Source organism: Mesoplodon mirus, assembly GCF_964341445.2.
Source record: "Mesoplodon mirus genome assembly, chromosome: 7".
Lineage (NCBI taxonomy): Eukaryota > Metazoa > Chordata > Mammalia > Artiodactyla > Ziphiidae > Mesoplodon > Mesoplodon mirus.
In genome coordinates, this window is record NC_138983.1 from 26,755,093 (window position 1) to 26,769,070 (window position 13,978).

Sequence of the window (13,978 nt, forward strand, 5' to 3'; positions counted from 1 at the left end):
GAAAAGGAGAGAAAGAAAGAAAGAAAAGAAAGAAAGAAAGAGAAGGAAAAGAAACCTCCAGCTACCTTTCACCTCCCTAGAAGGTGTCCCTGCTGGGGCTTTTGCAGACACGGGCGCTCTGCCCCGTCACCGGCTGCATTCCCTCCTGCTCCCCTCCTCCTTTGCCTCACTTCCACCACCCTGGGTCTTGGCTGTTCCTCCAGCACCATCGCAGGCACACTCCTGCCTCAAAGCCTCTGCCCTTGCCCTTCCCCTAGCCTGGAAGGTTGTCTCCCCAGATGCACACCTGTCTCGTACTTTTGGTTTCTTCATATCTTTGCTCAATTGTCACCTTCTTAGTGACACCTTCCCCGACGGTCCTTTCCAAAATTACACCCTTCCCATCCCAACCTCTCCTCCTCTTCCATTTTATTTTTTTTCCTATATAAGGCTTACTGCTGTCTAACACTTTATGTTTCACTTGCCTATCTGGCTTATCATCTGTCTGCCCAGTGGACCGTGAGCTCCATGAGGGCAGGGATTTTGATCTGTTTTCTTCACTCTGGTGTCCCCAGTTCCTAGAACAGTGCATAGACTGTCAAGCTGCTCCATTAATATTTACTGAGTCTAATTAAATGTAGACCTGGATCTAAAGCTGGGCTCTCCCACTTAATAGCTGCACGAGTACGAGCAAGGTACTTAATCTCTTTGAATGTGTGAAATATATGGGACCATGCTTGGCTTACAGTAATTTCAATAAATACTGATTTTCTTGCCTTCTCCCAATTTGAGTAATGGCAAAAAGCCATTTGAAGAGTGACAGCTAAGTACAAGGAAATTCTTTTTCTCACTTTATTTATCTTCTCTTCTTTACCTTTCATCCTCTTTTGATTCCTTACTCTCATCCTTGTTCTTACTAAGTCTGCTGAAATAATGCACATGACATAGAAAAAATGGTGGAGGACCCCGTGCTACCAGTCATAACTGTTAGACATCAGCCCAGTATACTGCTGATGGGAAAAGAGGCCAGGGATGAATATTGGAACCCAAAGCTGTTATAGAGCTGCAGTCTTCATAGCAAACTTGACAGTTTCTCCGTGCCATTCTGAAGAACACAGGAAAGATATTCAGAAGCTGCACAATATCCAAAAGAGGCATTTAAAATAAATCAGGTGATTAGGAGAAGGAATTGCTGTGTGAAACCTTCCTTTCTTCTCCCACCCCACCTCAACACCCCGCAAAATTGAGTGCGGAATGGTGAAAATGGAAAAGGAACAATAGCAAACCCTCACATCACACTTGCACATGCCAGGCTCCGTGCCACGCATGTGATATAAATTAACCTGTTCAACCCACAGCTATCGTAGAAGGTAGATACTATTATTATGCTCATTTTGCAGATGAGGACATTGAGGCACAGAGAAGATAAGTAACTTCCCCAAGGTCATACAGTTGGTAAATGGCAGAGCTGAGATTCACTCTTAGCAGATGACAAACGCAAAGTAGGACTCAAGTCTCAAACAGTCATACTGATCACATGAATGTCAACTTGCTCATCAAACTCTAGACATGCTTATGTGTCTGATAAGCTGTCACCCTGAATACTCTTTCTCGGCCAAGCACTACTCCGTGCTCTGCAGCCTGGCCACCATTTGGTCTAGCAGCCCAGGTGAGCATGAACTGACCCGAACAACATTTGCTTCTTCTCTCTGTCCAAATCCTGTGAGATTCCCATCATATCTCGGTTCCTCAGTGAGACTTTCCCTACTAATGCCATGTGGTGATTTATCTTTCTTCTCACTGGTCATCCACATGTTTTTGCCTATACCATCCATCTTGACATGTGGTGTAACTTCCCTTTAGCACTCTGTACAGTTGGTACTTTTTGCTGCCTATTTCCTGTCACATCTTTTCAAGAAGATGGCATGTCCTTCTAGCCAAGGACATGTGCTTCCTTTATGTCCCTTCTCTCCCTTCATGTGCTAGTATTTTCCCACCAAATGCTTGCTGACTTGAAGCTTTTATGACTAAACCATGAAGAGTGGGTTACTGAGGGAAATGTGGTGCTGTGGTGACATCTACAGTGTGGTACTTATATAAGAGCCTGGGTTTGGAGGTTTACAGGTGTTGATTCCCATCGTGGCTCTGCCAGCTCATGGTGGCCTGCTCATGTTACCTCCAAAACATCTGTCTCCTCATCGGAAGATGAGGGCTGTGATGAAGGTTAGCCCAGAAAAATGTAACACATCCTTAGGAAGATGTCTGGCACAGAGCAAGTGCTCAGTGAACAGTAACTATTATTTTTCTTGTCCCTAAGCTTTGAAGTTTATATCAAAGAGAACAATGACCTTCTGGAATATGTTCCCTGGTGAAACTGTCTGAGGCTTCCTGGACCATGAACCTGTCCCACTACAGCATTTCAGATGACCTTATATTAAACTGGATTGTGGGGCCTTCATCCCCTTGAAACTATGGAATACTCATTATTAAACATTCAGGACCAAGGATTCTAGGGAGAGGCTGTGAGATTGCATGGAAGGGATAAAGGGAAGGCTTTTGATTATTTCCTTATTTTTACTTTTCATCTGGCCTTCTTTTGCTTCTTTCCTCCCTCCCTTCCCCTCAAATTTTGAAGGCTTATTATGAAAATGAACTGAAAGATGAAGGAAATTTTTGATATACTTAGGTATATCATGTAGATATTTATAGAGTCTTTCAAGTCTTCAACATTTAAAACTTGGGTTTACTGTTCTCAGTAGAACATCACTGGTTGATTCTTGTTGGCTCACCCTATGTTTATATAATATAGCTGTAACATGAGGCAGAACTTTCTATTAAAATGTTGACTTTTCACTTAACTTTTCAGATGTGGGTTCTTAGATGCCGAATTACAGCTGCTAGAGTTGTAAGTTAACTTTTGTCTAGAGAGTTCAAAGATCATCTCTGCTTATATTTTCTTTATTTCATTAATTCACAAATATTTATTGGGTTCCTGATATGTGTCAATTACAGAGATGGAAAAATCAGTAAGATATGGGCCCTTCCCTCAAGAAACTTACATCTACCTACAATATGATCTGCTGAATCATAACCTATTGTTATAGATTACCTTGGTTTCCATGATGCATTTGAATACTGTCCTTATTTAGAAACACTGGGAAAGCTCTTATCTGCCAAAGGGGCATTTATGTGTGTGTGTGTGTGTGTGTGTGTGTGTGTGTTCATCACCCCAAAATAATTTTTTGGTGCTTTAGACAACCTTTTAAAAAAATCCTAGGGGGCTTCCCAGTGGCGCAGTGATTGAGAGTCTGCCTGCCAGTGCAGGGGACGCGGGTTCGAGCCCTGGTCTGGGAAGATCCCACATGCCGCGGAGCAACTGGGCCTGTGAACCACAGCTACTGAGCCTGCACGTCTGGAGCCTGTGCTCCGCAACAAGAGAGGCCGTGACAGTGAGAGGCCCACGCACCGCGATGAAGAGCGGCTCGCGCTCGCCACAACTAGAGAAAGCCCTCGCACAGAAGTGAAGACCCAACACAGCCAAATAAATAAATAAATAAATTTATTTTAAAAGTCCTCAAGTCCAACTTATGGTTTGGGAAGATATGTCTACTTAGGTTTCCTGTAATGTTTTGTATTACAGTATTATAGGCTAGATTATTAAAATTTCTTAGTTGTTTCCATAGTTTTGAAATGCAAAAGTCTTCGCATACCTCGAGTATTCTTTTATAAACTAATCCTTCTGTTCTCAGAAAATTTTTGTAGAATGGATAAATAGACCCATAGGAAAATTTAAAGACTCTTAGTCTCTCATGCAATTGAAAATATTTTATCCAACTATGTTATTTATTATTTTATAAATTTTAATAATGTTTAATTGTTTCTTATTTGCTTTTCTAGGTGATACTTGTTATTTTCAATTAATGAAAATTATTTTCTAAACTTTATTTCTCTTATTTATGTTTTATGTTTTGTTGCATTGTATAGAACAAGGTTTCTCAAGCTCAGCACTATTGATACTTTAGGCTGGAGAATTCTTTCTTGTGGGGGCTGTCCTGTGCATTGTATGATGCTTAACAGAATCCCTGGCCTCTACACACTAGATACCAATAGTTTTCCCAAAGTTGTGACAACCAAAAATGGCTCCAGACATTGTCAAATATCCTCTGGGAAGCAAAATTACCACCAGCTGAGACCCACTGGTCTAGAATTTCCAAAAATCCTAATATTGTATAATGATAACTGTGATATGGGCATCCCTAGTTTATTTCTGATTTTACAGGAAATAATGCTTCCATTATTATGTTTTTCCATTAATATATCAGTTTAACATAGGTAGTCTTTGTGAAATGAAGGAAATAGAATTTGACTCTTATCTTAAAATAAATAAAAGGTAAATTTGCAATGAATATTGATTGGTGATAATGTAGGATAATTCCTTGTGGTCAAAAAGAATTAGTACAATTCAGTGGAACCTTTAGGACCAAGGCTGGGTGGGGAGTATGGGTGTGTGTGAAAAAGTTGGGTAGAGAGTGTCTGTTGTGTAACTTTTGATTCTAGACACTTGATCATAGAAGCAGAAAAGAATCTGTGCTAAGAGAACACAGCCAAGCCTTTCGCACAGTGCAGGGAAGGAAACCAAATACTGGATTATTGCTGTGGTTGAGAAATAGCCCCCAGGTATTCTGAGTAGATGAGTTCTTTAGCCACTACTTTCAAATGATAATTTATAGCTCTTTTTGTTTTTCTGAACTTATTTTATTAGGCTTTGGCTTTCAACATTTCAAATATAATAATGAAGTTGAGAGTCCCTGTTATTAGCTTCCAGTGGCCTTGAGAAGTCTGCTTCTGTGACTGAGGTGATGATGGCAGACTTGGCAGGGAGCTGGGAGGTTCTGGTCAAACCTTCAAAAACAGCCTGGAGCAGAGGCCACAGACAGACGGCACAGGTGAGAGGAAGCATAAATTCTACGCCTTCGCTGCTCAGACTCCACTTGGCCTGAAGGGCCTCCCTCTGTGGGGGGCTCAGAGGCCCCCTGGGCTGGCGGATTTATGTCAGCAAGAGCAGCGCAGTAGAAAGAGATTAAGAACACTTTCAAAGGGCGAGGGAGTGGGCTGCTCCTTGGGCTGAGCGGTCTGGGACAGAGCTCAGTCTGTGAGGACCTGGGCTGGTGCCAGTGAAGGGAGTAGGGCAGGCCTGAGGAATGGAAGGTCACGGGCCAATTGGGTGTAGTGATAATTATATCCTTGTTTCCTTGAAGGTACCAGCGTCCTTGATTTTCCAGCTTCAAAGAGAGCTGCCTCTGAAGTAGGGGGACGTTCACACCTGCTTTGCTGCAGTGATTTCTGCCTTCCTGGCTGCAGACTCAACAAGACAACAATAGTTCTGTGGACATTTTCAAGGCCACGTTCGTAAACCAGGCATGGGAAGCTTCTCTTTCACCCTTTCTTCCTAAATGAAAATGAAAAATTAGTGTACCCCATGAGAATCCAGCAATGAACCCAATGTAATGGTTTTACTTTAAATTCAGATACTTAGGAGCTTAGGCGCTCTAAATCATTGCTCCACTACCCTTATCCTGGCTTCCTCCGATTCTCCCCCATCCCAGAGGGACTATCACAGGACCAGACATCAGGTAATTGCTAGAGGTGTCAGTATACAATACACTGGGAATGTTTTGGTTTTTTCTTTTCCTCTATCCCATTCGTCTTCAGAGAAGCTGTGCCAACAATAGTTAAGAAGTACAAGCCTAGTTCTACCTTCCATATTTTCCTTATGGCACTTAGGTTTCCATAAGTCCTTTCAAGAGGGGAGAGAAGTTGTTGACATTGCTGTTATTTTAAGTGGTTCTCTGCTTGTCTGCCTGGTGCAGAGAATAGCATCTAAAAGTGGGCTCTCCACTGACTAAATATATATTTGCTGCCTCCCACCTCATCTTTCTACTGATCATCTGGACCCTCCCATCATTAAATGTGCAAATTTAAAACCACATTTTGATTAATAAATTCCCTTTGTTAAAGAGCCGATGACTGGTTTCTGGCACATAAAACTTTTCCAAGAGGTAGACTGGATATTACATGTAACTCCCTAAATCCTGAGTTCTAATGTTTCTCTGGAAACATTGCCATCAGCTCTGGAAACCAAACCTTCCTTCCCTGCACAAAGGCAGGTGCTGGTCAAAACGTGGAGAGTAGAAAGGGAAATGTAGTCTATTTTTGAAGCTAGTTCTTGTTCTGACCCTTGACGGTGATAAACGGTGGTCCCATATACAAAATATTCCCTAACTCTTTTTAACTTTTGCTCTGAGATTGTGCAAATACACAGTGTTGTGTTGATGAATTCCCAACTTAGTGATATATAAATAACTGGAGTCTTTCTTCATTGAAACATGCAGTCTGTCTCTCTTCCTCTCTGCCTCCGCCCTTCTCTTTCTCTCTCTATCTCCATTGTACTAAGAGTTTTCCACTTCCAAAGATCAGGAGTCATGACTGCTATGATACCTGGGAGGAGCAAAGGCTCCGCCCAAAGTCTGCTCCTACCTGTCACTCGGGACCCTGGGATTCTGAGCTCTTGCCTGTGATTTAATAATGAGACCCAATGGGGCAGCCCAGGTGCTGTATATCATACCCTTGTTGATTGCCAAGGGAACATTTAATCTGTTGGCTTTATTCAGTTATGCTAGTCTGGCAAATGTACCTGGAGCTATAAATTATTTAGATGTTTAATTTATTTGGTGTAGAAGGAACTCTCTTATACCTTAGTTATCGAATAGCAGAAGATGAAAAACCACTTTGTTGGCAAATCATAAAAACTTTAACAGACTTGTGCCTTAAAGAGTAAAAGAGACTTTCCTGACCTTAAAAGTATAACAGGGATCCAAACAAGTACTGTTAACACATTATCCCCTGAGATAAAAATTATGGTATAAATTCCTTCGGATTATAAGTGAAATGTGAAACAAATGCTTTCCATCGGATGCTAACAGACAACTAGTCTGAAGTGAATACAAGGGTAAACTGCCAATGAGGGGTCAGAAGGGGCATAGTAGGGGTCTTTGTCATAGTGCTCTTCTCTGTTATAAGGTACTTCCATTATAAGGACCCAGGTGAGGGAGATATTTTAAATTGTAGGAAATATGATATAACTTAAACCTTATTAGTATACAAAATTACTACCTAATAATGAAACATGTCATTGTTTTATTTATTCTTTGACCTTGTACTTAGCACATTTCATTAAAATAGAAACTCAGCACATGTTTCATTAAAACAGAAACAAATAGCAAAAAGTTATCTTGTGGAACAACCACTATCACATCAGATTAGGTCTCCTACCCTGCAACTGTTTCATCCATTCTCTTGATGAAAAAGGGTTGATCTGAAGCAAAAATAAACAATCTATAGCAACACAAAAATATAAACAATAGGAGTACAGAAATTCTTTGTAAATGTTTTCTAACTGTTTTGTTTTAAAGATACTTCTGGAATCAGGTGACATTACTAGGCTTTTGTGTACCATCATCCAAATATTTAAACAATTTTCCTTTCTCAGTGGGAAGCAGCAGAGTTTTTAAGCTAAGAATGCTATTTCTGCAGTCAAGCAGCGTGGGTTTGAATTCTTGACTTTTATTAGCTGTGTAACGTTGGAGAAATCATTTAACTTCTCTGTGCCACAGCTGTCTCATCTGTACAATAGGGATATTATCTTCCTCATAGAGTTCTTATGTGGTGAAGTACATAAAACAGCACCGGACATATAATAAATGCTTGATAAATGTTAAATTGTTGTTACTAATCATCCACTACGTGCTTTGGGTTCATTTCCTCATATTCATATAATAAACAATTCTATGAGTAGTTATTATTCCATTTCACTGGAGGGGACATTTACTCCTGGACCCAGAGTTAAGCAGATATAATTCGAACTCAGGTCTGTAAGTCTCTGTGGCAGGTTCTGATTCCTGGCACCGACTCCGAGACAGAGATCTTGGTGCCGGAAGCTTAAGGGGAGTGCTCGGGGGCAACACCTGTGGGCCAAGGGAGAAGGTGTTCTGTGATGCAGCACATGTGCATCACCCTACATGATGAAAGGCCACCCTACCAGAGCTCCAGCACTGGCCTGGCCCTTCAGAGTTGGACCCCACTGGGGCAAGGGGTTGGCCTGTCGGTGGAATCTGCAGTCCTTGCATGTAGCCTGCCCCCAACAGGGGTGTGGGTTTGGGCAAAGCAGCTCTCTTCAGCCAAAGGCTATCTCCAGAGAGGGTCTCCGCTGAAGAACCATCAGCAGCCAACACTCCCAGCAGCTGGGGGCATAAGCACTTCAGTCTCGAGGCGGGGATCTAAGCAGTGGATCAAGGGGTCCACACCGCCTCCATCTTTGGAGGGTGTTCAAGGCCATCTGATGGCCCATGGCGGTTGTGATCCTACTTCTTCTGCCCAGAATCTCTCAGACCCTGTCCGTGTTGGGGAGTTCAGGAAGCATGTGGATGGACTGTTTCTGTGAACTACAGAAGGTGCTTGGTGACTTGAGACAGCACAGCTGCTGCTAACCAGCATCAAAACCAAGTAAATCACCCATAGGAACTGACTGCCGTGGTTTATGGTCTGTACAGCTGGCTATAAGAGCGGTCATTTGAAAATGCTTAAATAGCACAAATTTTTAAAAATCCAATCTTCTAGCAAGCATTTTTTATGGTGTTTATGTCATGATCCATAGGCTAGAACTACAGAATTTTAAAACCAGAAGGGGCCTGAGAGATCCCACTCCTCCATTTGGGTTGGGGTGGCGGGGAGTGTTTTGGTCAAGGTCACACAGCAAGTTAACAGTTACACACAATGGGACTGGGACCATAAGCATGAAAATTGATATTCTCAAGTAGAGGCTAGCTGTTTGCCAACTGCAAAGAAATTATAAAAACAAATTCTTGGCTGAAAACTTGAAAGGATAGGTTTGGAATGTTATCTTAATGCACACTACAATCTTGAAGTTTCTTGTCATATCCTAGATAAAGTACTGTGTTTATATTTTATTCATTTCCATGCAAAATGGCTTCTAAAACTAAATGCCAAGAATTCTCACTGACATTGTGTGGTTCGCATTTCATTGATTATACTTTGTTATTTTACTATTTTATGATTAAAACTGTCCTCTACTCCTAGCACTGTAGTTTTTCTCTATATAATTGATACAATGACAAAAACTGTGTGGTGCTGGCAATCTTTGAAGAAAGAATTTTAGATTTGAGAGTGGAGTCTTATCTTAAAATTACTTTCAGAAAACATATCAGACACATGGTGCTGTCAGGTTTAAAACTCTATCACCAATTTTATGTTAACTTATTATCTCAATATTTTCTGGCACATGGATACATCCATAACCACGAAGATTAGTGCACAGTCAAAAAGAAAAAAAAAGCTTTTAATTTTTCATTACCCCCTCAGTACACTACCTGGCTGGAGTTAAACATTTAAAAATCCTATATGATTGTTCAGCACTTCAGAGATGTTAACCCTTAAATTTCCAGCAGAAAACCTACTGAACAGTGTTTGACGATAGGAATAGTGGCAGTTTAGAGTTAAGGTTCAGAGCACAGCTGCAAATCCATACTTCCTGGGGTCAAAGCCTAGTTTCACCAGCTGTATGACGTATAAAGTGCTTAGAACAGTGTCTACTCACAAAAGTGCTCAGTTGGTGCTGTATCATCAAAATTTGCTTTTTAAACTATAGAGGATTGAGCCATTACAAGGAAAGTTAAAGATGAAGATTAAAAACTAGATACACTTAGTTTTCAGTTTTTGACGTGTTCAATTCTCGATGCTTACAATGGAGCTCCTAGGTGAAATAGAAATATAAGCCTAGTTAGACCATATGTTTAGATTCTAAAGATTTACTCCACAACCTGATACACATAATACGTGAAACAGTAAATTTCCAATTTTTAACTAGAAGACATTTGGTTCTGGAAGTCATTGTTCTAATAGTGAGCTCTAGAAAAATCATTCTCAACTTGTAGCTCCATGAAAGCAGTGACTATGCTTATCTTGTTCACCATGCTATGCCCAGGATTGTGCACACTGCCGTACAGTAGGAATTTAGTATGTGTAGAATGACTGACTGATTGACTATAAGAGGCAATGCACTTTATTTTTTTATAATTGCTTTACACTGTTGGGTTAGTTTCTGCTGTACAACAAAGTGAATCAGCTATATGTATACATATATCCCCATATCCCCTCCCCCTTCAGCCTCCCTCCTACCCTCCCTATCCCACCCCTCTAGGTGGTCACAAAGCACTGAGCGGATCTCCCTGTGCTATGTGGCTGCTTCCCACTAGCTATCTATTTTACATTTGGTAGTGTATATATGTCCATGCCGCTCTCTTACTTCATCCCAGCTTCCCCTTCCCATCCTGTGTCCTCAAGTCCATTCTCTACATCTGCATCTTTGTTCCTGCCCTGCCACTAGGTTCCTCAGTACTGTTTCTTTAGATTCCATATATGTGTGTTAGCATACGCTATTTGTTTTTCTCTTTCTGACTTACTTCACTCTGTATGACACTCTCTAGGTCCATCCACCTCACTACAAATAACTCAGTTCCATTCCTTTTTATGGATGAGTAATATTCCATTGTATATATGTGCCACATCTTCTTTATCCATTCATCTGTCGATGGACACTTAGGATGCTTCCATCTCCAGGCTATTGTGAATAGTGCTGCAGTGAACATTGTGGTACATGTCTCTTTTTGAATCATGGTTTTCTCAGGGTATATGCCCAGTAGTGGGATTGCTGGGTCATGTGGTAGTTCTATTTGTAGTTTTTTAAGGAACCTCCATACTGTTCCCCATAGTGGCTGTATCAATTTACATTCCCACCAACAGTGCAAGAGGGTTCCCTTTTCTCCACACCCTCTCCAGCATTTATTGCTTGTAGATATTTTGATGATGGCCATTCTGACCAGTGTGAGATGATACCTCATTGTGGTTTTGATTTGCATTTCTCTAATGATTAGTGATGTTGAGCATCTTTTCATGTGTTTGTTGGCAATCTGTATGTCTACTTTGGAGAAATGTCTACTTAGGTCTTCTGCGCATTTTTGAATTGGGTTGTTTTTTTTGATATTGAGCTGAATGAGCTGCTTGTATATTTTGGAGATTAATCCTTTGTCAGTTGCTTCTTTGCAAATATTTTCTCCCATTCTGTGGGTTGACTTTTCGTCTTGTTTATGGTTTCCTTTGCTGTGCAAAAGCTTTTAAGTTTCATTAGGTCCCATTTGTTTATTTTTGATTTTATTTCCATTACTCTAGGAGGTGGGTCAAAAAGGATCTAAGGCAATGCCCTTTAATTCATAGAATTTTAGAGTTAGAAGGGGTCACCTGCTAATGTTGTCACAAATAAGGAACCTGAGGATAAATGACTTAGAACTAATTATATGATTAGCTCTGAATAGAACCAGGATCCAAGATATTGACTTCAGGCCTTGGACACTCAAATAAGTGATTGCCTTCTGCAGTATTTTTGCAAAAGGTATTCTTAGAAACACCAGTCTCTTGGGATATTCATGGAGTAAAAAGTGGAAGGAGTTGTTCTGTGGGCAAAAAATTGGGGGAAATGTAGGCTTAAAACAATTAAACTGTGGATCTCAGCACTTGGAAGAGGGTTCGGCCATAACGCAACCCCCCCCCTTTTTTTTTAATTGGAGTATAGTTTCCTTACAATATTGTGTTATTTTATACTGTACAGCAAAGTGAATCAGCTATATGTATACATATATCCTCTCTTTTTTGGATTTCCTTCTCATTTAGGTCACCACAGAGCACTGAGTAGAGTTCCCTGTGCTATACAGTAGGTTCTCATTAGGTATCTATCGTATACATAGTATCAATAGTGAATATATGTCAATCCCAATCTCCCAATTCCTCCCAACCCCCCCTTTCCCCCTTGGTATCTGTACGTTTGTTTTCTATGTCTGTGTCTCTATTTCTGCTTTGTAAATAAGATTGTCTATACCAGTTTCATAAAACGCCTTTTGAAGGGAGCATATTTTGGAACTGATGGTCTATGAAACCCATAGGAGAAGGCTGGCCAGTAGGCTTCAGCAAATACTTATCATGCACCTATACTTCATGCAAGTATCATGATAGGAGCTATACTAAGAGTTAAAGTGAGTTAGACACCAAAGAGTTCCTGGGGCATTTACTGGTGGTGGGCGTGGGGTAAGAGCGGTGGCAGGGGCGACAGCATGTTATGAAAGGGCACAAATAACTTCAGTCTATGTCTGAATTTGGGAAGCGTCATGAGAAAGCCTCAAATAAAATGCTATGGGGATTCAAAGGTCAGAGTTCCATGGAAGAAACAGCATTTGAGATGAATCTTGAAAGATGGATGTGAACTCCTTTAGTAAATGTCTGCTGACTTTTGATTAGCTGCAAATGACTTTATTTTACTCTTATTTATGAAGTGTAGCTTTTCTGGATGTGCAATGGATAGTTATTTCCCTTCAACACTTTGAATAATTATTTCACAGACTCCCTGCATCCACAATTACTCTTGATAAGCCTGACAGTCTAATTGTTAGTCCTTTGCAGGTGATCTTTCTTTTCTCAGGCTGCTTTTAAGGTTTTCTCAGTGTCTTTGGTGTTCTCCAGTTTCCCTATAACATGTCTAAAGCATAAATTGCTTGTTCATTTATCTTTCCAGGGATGTGCTGTATTTCCTAGATCTGTGGACTTAGGTCTTTCCATCGGTTCTGAAAAACTCTCAGCTACAGATATTATGTATCTTCCATTCTCTCTATCCTCTACTTCCAAACCTCCAATTAAATTTATATCAGAAGTTCTCATTCTATCTTCCATATATTTAAATTTTTCTTTCATATTTTCCATTTCCTTTTTTTCCTGAGCTACATTCTGGATGTTTTCTTCAGATATTTCTTTAATTCACTAAGTATCTCTTCAGACATTTAACATGTTTACTAAATGTTTATTTTCAACCATTTTATTTTTGTCTCTTTTTTATTCTTTTTCAAATCTACCTGGTCATCCTTTGATGGTCCTTTGTTGCTTGGTTATCTTTGGTATTCCACTCCTTTTTTTTTTAACTTTTTAAAAAAATTTATTTTATTTATTTTTGGCTGCGTTGGGTCTTCATTGCTGTGCATGGGCTTTCTCTAGTAGCAGCGAGTGGGGGCTACTCTTTGTTGCGGTGCATGGACTTTTCATCGCGGTGGTTTCTCTTTGTTGCGGAGCATGGGCTCTAGGTGCAAGGGCTTCAGGAGTTGTGGTGCACGGGCTTAGTTGCTCCGTGGCATGTGGGATCTTCCCGGACCAGGGCTCAAACCCGTGTCCCCTGCATTGGCAGGCGGATTCTTAACCACTGCGCCACCAGGGAAGTCCTCATTTCTTTAAATTTGTCACACATAGACATTCTATGTTAGAAAGTCAACAAAATGTAGAGATGAAGAGTGCATACTCTAGAACCAACTGCCTGAATCCAAATTGTAGTTCTACCACTTAAGAAATGTTGACCTGGGGGCTTCCCTGGTGGCGCAGTGGTTGAGAGTCCGCCTGCCGATATAGTGGACACGGGTTCGTGCCCCGGTCCAGGAAGATCCCACATGCTGTGGAGCCTCCGCGTCTGGAGCCTGTGCTCCGCAACGGTAGAGGCCATAACAGTGAGAGGCCCGCGTACCCGCAAAAAAAAAAAAAAAAAAGAAAAGAAAAAGAAATGTTGACCTGGAAGAAATTACTTAATCTCTCTGTCCCTCAGTTTTTTCCTTTATAAAATGGGGATAACAATAGTACTTGCTTCATAGAGTTGCTATGGGAATTAAATAAGTTAAAATTGGAAAAAAAAAAACCTTTACAACAGTGCCTAGCACTTAATAATTGCTCTATACACTTTTGCAAATGAAAATATATATCCAAAGTTCTTGGGGTCTAAACTAGATGCTTGTTTTTCCATCAACTCACTCTCTCTTGGTGGTTTGCCTCCTTCCGTGCT